Raw genomic sequence first — 8690 nt, 5'->3', positions numbered from 1 at the left:
ATTTTAAACTTAAATCTATTTTTTATTTATTTATAGATGTTATAATTGCCCATAGCAAATCACAATTTTAATATCTAATCTAATATAATATTTGCTCTTGATTTGCTTCGACTTAATTATTGTGCTGTAAAGGGAATAATCCACATTTATAAAATGCCCACGCCACCATTGAAAAGTTAATTTTGAATCTAAATTTGATTTTATTTGTAACAATTTTGTATTAGGCTATTAATTTGTTCATGATAGTTTGTATCCCTTGCATGCTGCGTTACTTACTAATTTAATGTATGTGACTTTTGTAATGGATACTAATGTAAGATATATTTCGAACTTTACTTTTATTTGAATTTTTTTATTTTAATATGAGTAACTCAAAATCGAAAACAAAAAAAATGTATTAGTTATTCGGAGAGGGGATGGAGATTCTCTTAAACAATTTTGATAGGGATGGGGAGGGGACGGGGACATACGCAAAATATCGGGGATGGGTATGGGGAGATTGGTCCCCTCCCCTCCCCTCCCCATTGCCATCCCTAGTTAATTAAATCAAATTGTTTAAAAACTACTCAGCCCACAATCTTGAGGTCAATTATGTAATTATATACTCATTAATATATTTTAACATTAACTATTTTTTAGTGTAAATATTTAAAAATAAAAATCTAATGCGAATCCGGCTCTAAAACTACCAAACATGAGTCCAAATCCAAAACCTGTTTTCAGGAGGAACATGAGTCCAAAGCCTGTTTTCAGGAGGGCTGCGGTCGTGATGGGCTTTTCCCCTTTTGTGTGCAATCATGCTTATTAAGCCTATTAGGCCATTACATAGCCTGGATTTTTTTAATTTTATGAAAATATGAAAGCATGGTTTTAAAAGGTCAAAAAATGTAAATAAAAACCAAAATAGTGTTACCATTATAATCTTGTAACAGAAATTTTAAAATATCACACATGCGTGACATTCTCAAGTATGATATAAAATGATATTTAAATCATAAAACATTAAGGGAAAAAAAAATCTCCTTGATAACTTTTGGAGCACTGAATAACACTATGTTTAGTTTGTGGCCAGATGATACAAGCTGTTTGCAAATTACAACATGATTACTTGTTTTCCAACATTGCGGCCGCTGAATAATCCTAACAGAGCAGCAGGAGCATTTTCCAGGCCTTCGACTATGTCTTCAACATAAACAATCTTGCCTTCGCGGATCAAAGGCAGTACAACGTCAAGAAACTTTGAGTACTGGGGAAAGTAATCGAAAACCACTCGGCCTTTCATGTGAATTCGCTTATAAACAATGTTCATCAAATTGCATACACCCTCAGGCTGATTAAGATTGTACTGTGAGATCATTCCACATGCTGCAATTCTCCCGTGGAGTCTCATGTTTAGAAGCACTGCATCTAGCATTTTGCCCCCTACGTTGTCAAAGTAAATGTCAATGCCTTCAGGAAAGCACGTGACAAAGGCAAAAACGAAAAACGAAAAAGGATTATGTGCCGATCCTTTATGCTTAAAATAAGCTGAAGCTTCCGAACTATGCAATGACACTTACCTTTTCAAAGCTGTAACCAAGTCTTGCTCCTCTTTATAGTTGAAAGCGTCATCAAATGCAAACTTATTTTTCAATCGCTCAATCTAATATATAAGCGGCAGAAATTTCAGTAAGTTCTCATCCAAATGAACCACTGCTTATAAAAACTTCGGGAAGTAACAGTCGGATAGGAAATGGCATGTAACCCAAGGTTTAACAGCTGATTCACCTTTTCTTTACTTCCAGCACTACCAACAACATAGCAACCCATCAACTTTGCAAATTGCCCAACAAGCTGCCCAACGGCACCAGATGCTGCTGAAACAAAGACATATTCTCCTTTCTTAGGAGCACAAATTTCATAGAAACCAGCCCATGCTATCATCCCAGGCATACCTGTCGGAAAAATAAATACACAAAGAAATGTTGTGGAGATTATAATCAGTACTAGTTGTATAGTCTAATCAAGAGATGAAATTAATAGAGCAACTCACCAAGAATTCCAGAATAATAGGAGAGGGGAAGCTCAGTTTGATGAATTTTAAAGAGGCCTTCAGGATTTTTTATCACACTGTACTCTTCCCATCCAGTTGTTCCCCAAACTAGATCCCCTTTCTTAAATTCTGGGTGTCCTGAGTCTACTACTCTAGCCACTCCAAACCCTTCTATTGGCTGCATGATATCAGCTCAAATGAACAGTTAATAGATCATTTGCATGTCAGCTAGATTTGACAAAGAAGTTGCTCAAAAAGCACACCAGTGAAAATTTTATCATTTGTATTCTAAACACGTTCACATATAAGTACTGAAAGTCATGCAAAAATGAGTTTGCAAAGAAGCATGACTGAGCCTGGAGTTAAGGAAGTGAATACACCATTATCTTCATGCTTTGTCATCAAAATCCGCAAATAGGGATCGCATGACAAGTAAAGATTCTTCACAGGAACTGTGTTAGATCCTTCTGCTACCTTCAAGCTTACAGTGGCAGAGGTCAAGTACATATCTGATTCTTTTGGAAAACCAGACACAGTCTCTGAATATCGCCTGCTTGTTGCTCACTGCCTCTGCACCATCGCTTGCCATTTCTCTCTCTCTCTCTCTCGGCTATCTTTTACAGAGAAACTTTCAGTTCTTAGATTGATAGAATCTGTGTTTTGTTTATCTTATTTTTTGGTAACACTTTTGGTGCAATCAGTACCACAAATTATAGCCTTCCATTTCCCAAAAGAAACAAACAAAAATAGGATAAAGCCAACTCCTTAAGCATAATATTCCACAAAATGCGTCTTAAAAACTAAACCAAAAGTCAAGATCAGTACCTGCACCACATAAAATTAATGGTGAGAATTATCCAATTTGCACGATACTTAAATTCCATGAGAATAATCAATAACAAACAGATATTATTTCCAGTCAGTCACAATCAAAGTAAAAATGGCAGAATGATAACCCACAAAGACAGTAGAAGAATTGAAATATGATATACAAAAGAAGGCTGAATCATTCCTGAGAAACTACGACTGATTGATTCCCAACATTGCGGCCACTGAATAGACCTACAAGAACAGCACTGTGGCAGGAGCATTTTCCAGACCTTTGGTTCTTCCGCATAAACACCCTTCTATTCGCGTATAAAAGGTAACACGGTATTTAAAAACTTCGGGTACTGGGAAAAGTAATCATAGCTGAAAATCCTTCCATGTGCATCAGCTTTAAGAAAATGTTTTGAAAATTGTGTAGACCTTTGGGATGATTAAAATTGTATTGTGAGATCTTTCCGTATTAGGAGCACTGCATCCATCATTTTCCTTCCTGCGTTGTCGAAGTAAATTGTCAATGCCTCAGGGAAGCACTTGAGCAGTGGGAAAAAAATTGTTAGCCTCACATTGATACGATTCAAGCATTAAGCCAAAACAAAGAGCTCAGATTGATACACTTAGTAAGTAAGGCTACGATACTTTATTGAAAACACACGCAGGATAAGAAAAAATTATTCATACATTCTTTTCTAACTTATAGGCTTAAGTTTTGACAGAAAAGATAATGAAAATGCTATCACCGTTCATAGAATATTTTCAATTTGTTGGCCACTGTTTGCCCTGCCTCTAAAGTCCCATCTCCTCCAGCTACAAAGCTTCAGATGATCCATTGATACCAACCGTTTCAAAGCTGCATGCAAGTCTTGCTCTTCTTCGTAATTGAAATTATCATCAAACCCCAACTTGTTTTTCAATAGCTCAACTCTGGTTCACCTTTTCTTTACTTCGAGCACTTTCCACAACATAGCAACCCATCAACTTTGCAAATTGCCCAATAAGCTGGCCAAAATGAAAGTCTCCTTTCTTCGGAGCACAATCTTGTTTTAGTTCTTGCTGCAGTTTCTATGCGATATATAGAATTTGATTGAAATTTTGAAGATGCACCTGTAGTACTTGTGTAAAGAGCTCTCACTGAAATTAGATCATAAGCCAAGCGAGTTTTATCAAATATAATCTATTTCGATAATTTGAAAAAGTGCTAACAGTCCAACTCTGGTTGATAATCTATCAGAGTCCGAACGATCCACGCTGGGGTGGCTTGTAACTCCGTGGGTTACTGGGCTCTAACTTTTTAGTTTTATTTATTTACTCTTGTGTGCACTCAATTCATGGCCGTTTATTCAGTACTCATCACACTCATTTAGACACCGTCTCCCTTACTGATTAAACGCTAAACTGTAGGAAAAGATCTATATGTGCCTGCACAACTGGACGAGCTACCGGAGCCTCCCTCAACAAATTTACTCAAACCAAATAAATATAATTTGAAATGCCAGCATTTATTTATTCATTTATGTAAAACCATAAATTTGACTAAAATTCATTTGGATAACAGTTGACAAAGTGTTTGCATGCTCGGTCTAGACTCTGAATTCTCATCTAAGCATGAAATGGTAATCTCCATTATTGATATTAACTTGCCCTAAATGTCGAGCGCTGTGTTGGTGGTATGTACTTGTGGGGAATTGCAAATGTAGAGAATTGCAGTAATAATAGTAAACTTTATTGTGTAAGGCTATATGTTTACACTCTATATGTAATAAGAAAAAAAGGTAATAAGTAAATTGTCGAAAAATAATGTGGAATTCAAGGTTGTGGCTTTCCTTAAGTTGTTATTTGCTCCCACCAATTGAGTGATGGACATGGGTTGAGCAAATATGCCTTCGTGATACAATGAAACACTCATTTGTTTGCTTGCGTTGTGCATCGATGAAAGCAAACCAAAATACTCTTGAATGTTGTAGGCCTGCCAAAAAAATAATATATTGTTTGTGTAGAGAATAATATATTGAATATTTAATGCACAAAAAATAATGATGAATTTTTTTTTAGAAAAGAGGGTCGAGAAAAGAGTGGTGTGGGATCATTCTTTTCATATCTAAATGACCTAAACATGCCCTCTATTTATAGACATAATTGTGCCATTCCATTTGGGTTGTCATCTTTCATGATACCCTTTCATTCATGGCCATTGGATCAAGGTTTAATTTTAATCAATGGTCCAAATTGAATCATCACTATTTCAAATGAAATGTCACCATGAAAAGATGTATCCTTAAGTAAAAGATACCTCTTTTATAGGAAACAATTAAATAGACATGTCTTTACAATAAGATACTGATTATTTTAAAAAATGTTCCAACACTTCCCTACCATTTTCAAAATAAATGAATTTTGACAAAAATATCTTACACTAACTTGGAAAACTTATGCATAAATTAAGGTGGCTTTTGGACTTGAACCTTTACTTAGTGACAACACATCAACGTTAATCAAGGTGGCATGGTAGACAAGCTTTGAACCAGTGATCGTGTTTGACTAACCAGATATATCTCACACATAAGTTTTCAAATTCTCAAGTATTCTTTAGTTGACACGTAGATTGGCCTTATGTCTACATCCTATTTTCATGAGAGCTTTAGTAACTAGACAAGTTACATAGGAAGCGGCAACAACTCCTACACTCACATAGGTAGACTTATCTTGAATGTCCCTGTAACTAAAATATTTATAAGTCTATTAAAAGTTAAGTAGTTTAACCTTTTCCATATGTTACAGGTATCAAGCACTAACCTTTGGGATACATCTTAAAATATTATAGTACTTGTTATCACAACATATGATGTACTTTTACTCATTGAACCCAAGATCGTAATATTTCAAGTGTGGGGTTGAGTTTCCATTATTGGTGATAAGATGATGCTAGCTTCAGTCCTATCCCCTTAGAAGTTTTTAATACAATATCCCTTGTAAGGCCTTTAGTTAAGGGGTCCACCAAATTTTGGCATGATTTTCCCAAAGTCAATTGTAATTTCTCCATCTGTAAGTAATTGTCTCACATAACTATGTCTTAAACCAATATGCTTAAACTTTCCATTATAGATTTGACTGCATGCCCTTGACAAAGTTGCCTCACTATCACAGTGAATGGATACAAAAGACATTGGTTTAGGTCAAATATGAATTTCTATTAGCAAATTTGAATGTATGCCTTTAACCATTCAGCTTCCTTGCTATATAAAGCCAAAGTTACAAATTCTACAGCCATAGCGGAGTCTGCTATACAAGTTTGCTTCTTTGAGCCTCATGAAATAGCTCCTTGTTGGTTATTTTTTAATCAAATGGTATTGATGCCAATGTGCAAGTGTACACAATAAGTAATAAAGTGATGAATATTTAAGATCATCTTCACAGGGATTGATGTTACTAGAAATACTACAGCAACCACAATAGTGTAATCTACCTTGATTCCGATATGAACAAATGCAAAGTTGGTTACTATTGAAATTGATAATTGTGAGAGAATAAAATGAAACAATGCAGTAATGAAATAAATTAAATAAAATGCGTCGAAGAATCAAATGAGAATAAGGTAGTTGAATGATTAAACTCTCTTTATGAGCTGACTACTTTTCATCAACTTAACACCAGTTGCTGCAGCAATTTCTATAGCATTGGGCAGAATTATTTTGCATCCTCAGTTGTCGCATATTGGAATTCTCATACCGTTAAGCATCTTAGCAATGACCAGTTGCTATTCTGCCTACGGCATGACATTATGAACATCAATTCCCTCTAGCCTACAAGGTGAGTACTTATGTCTAGTTTTTCACAAATCTTAACTTCAAGTATGGCCCTTAAATTAAGATCAGGTATTACCTTAATAATATCCACTAAGACATGCCCTTTTACGACTCTATCTTAACTTGAACCATTAAATGGGTGGTCAAGCGAAATAACAGTTATAATAATAGCTACTAGAGTAAAGTGTTACAGCAATTATATAGCAACTCATAAGAACAGTCAAGAACCCATTAGGTCGTTTGTCACTCAACTACAATAAAGGTTAGTTCATATTCTGAAAGAGAAAAACAAACAGCAACATATTGTTCATGAAATACATTAGATTAATCAAAGAGTGAAGAAAGGTATAAGTTGAGAACGGTAAAAAGTGAATCCAAATAATTATACTAGATTTTTCAATGATGTTGCAACCGTTACCTTGAATTCTAATCTTCTTATTCTTTTTCTCTCTAATTTCTCCAATGATAATTCCTTGTTGCCGTTTTATGTGATGCGCACCTCTTTTTATAACTAAAATTAGGGTAAACAAAAGTCTCGAGCGTACATGAGTCAAATTAGAAAACTGCAGATCGCAATTCTGCAGCTAACCCGTGCTAAGTTTTCTCCCTCGGTGTTCCAGGATTGCTACAGCAATGGTCGCTCCAGTAACGGCTATAACACTGCACTGTTCCTGGTTGTGTTTCACTTCTTTTGTGGCCATATTCCTTCTTCTTCTTGCTAGCCTAATATCTCAACATCCCTTCATGGATTGTAAACTTATGAAAACCTACAATTATGCACATGTTTTGAGCACAAATTACTTTAAATCAAGCAAAACTTATTAAGACTAAACTAAAACGGATGTTTATGCAAAATATAATAAAAATACCTCATTTACTCTCTAAGTGGTCTTGATTTAAGTCTAGAATTGCCGTAATAACTCTTATTTCATCGAGTTACCACTCATCCACCAATATTAAATATCTAACCACTTGTGGATGTATGATCATCTCGATCAGTAATCCAACTAGTATTCGAAAATCCTTTTAAAACTGAAGGATATCTAGTGTAGTATATACCATAATCCATTGTCTGTTTTAAATATTTTAGAATTCTGTACACTGCTTGCTAGTGTGCTTGGCTTGGATTAATAGTATATATACTCAACTTTTTAATATTGAAAGCAATGTTAGGCCTAGTATAAGTCAAAGCATACATAAGACAACCAACAACACGCGCATATTCTAATTGTGATACTACTCTTCCAGTGTGAGGGTACAATCTTATGTTTGAATTGAAAAGTGTTGACATCAGCGTACAATCATAATAATTTAATTTCTTTAATATTTTCTCAATATAAGATTGGGTCAACACTAGGCCATTCTCATTTTTGATAATTTTTATCTCCAAAATCACATCAACAAGCCCCATGTCTTTCATATCAAAAATAGATGGCAATAATAATTTAGTGAGTTTAATGCCCTCAACCATCTTATAATTAAAAAATTTAGAAGGCAAGAATTTCTTACTTGTGGCATCTTCCATCATGTACTTAGCCTCTAATGAGTCCCATATTCTTTTGATGTGGGTTTATTGTGGTATTGATCAAACAAAATATCAGACATGCCATTGCAAATGTGTTCCTTGAACACATAGTCATCTTGCTCATGTTTCTGCTATGCTCTTATTTCTACTAATGTCTCATCCTCACATTCTTGAGGCTTTGGTGTTGTGAGAACATAGACCACATTGAGGCTTGTTAACAAGAAATACAACTTTTTTTTGTCAACGTATAAAGTTGCCACCATCGAATTGCTCCAATTTGACAAAATCTATTGCGGATTGCAGAAGAGATGAACTTAGCGCCATTGTTGCATAAATTTATGGTGGTATGTACTTGTAGCAAATTGCAAATGTAGAAAATTGCAAAAATAATGGTAGAACTTTATTGTGTAAAGTAATGTGTTTACAATTCTGTATATAAGAAGAAAATAATAGTAATAGGTAAACTGCAGAAAAATAATGAGTACTTCAAGGCACGTTACAAATG

At 34.8% G+C, this 8690-nt stretch overlaps 1 pseudogene; it reads right to left on the bottom strand.

Moving 5' to 3' along the window:
* Positions 1-1093: 1093 nt before the first annotated feature.
* LOC112100240 lies at positions 1094-2621 on the bottom strand (annotated as a pseudogene).
* Between the last annotated feature and the right edge of the window lie 6069 nt (positions 2622-8690).

This window comes from Citrus clementina, unplaced genomic scaffold (assembly GCF_000493195.1).
Source record: "Citrus clementina cultivar Clemenules unplaced genomic scaffold, Citrus_clementina_v1.0 scaffold_3, whole genome shotgun sequence".
Classification (NCBI taxonomy): domain Eukaryota; kingdom Viridiplantae; phylum Streptophyta; class Magnoliopsida; order Sapindales; family Rutaceae; genus Citrus; species Citrus x clementina.
Note: the sequence above shows the minus strand (reverse complement) of the source record. Positions and strands in the feature narration are given on the sequence as shown.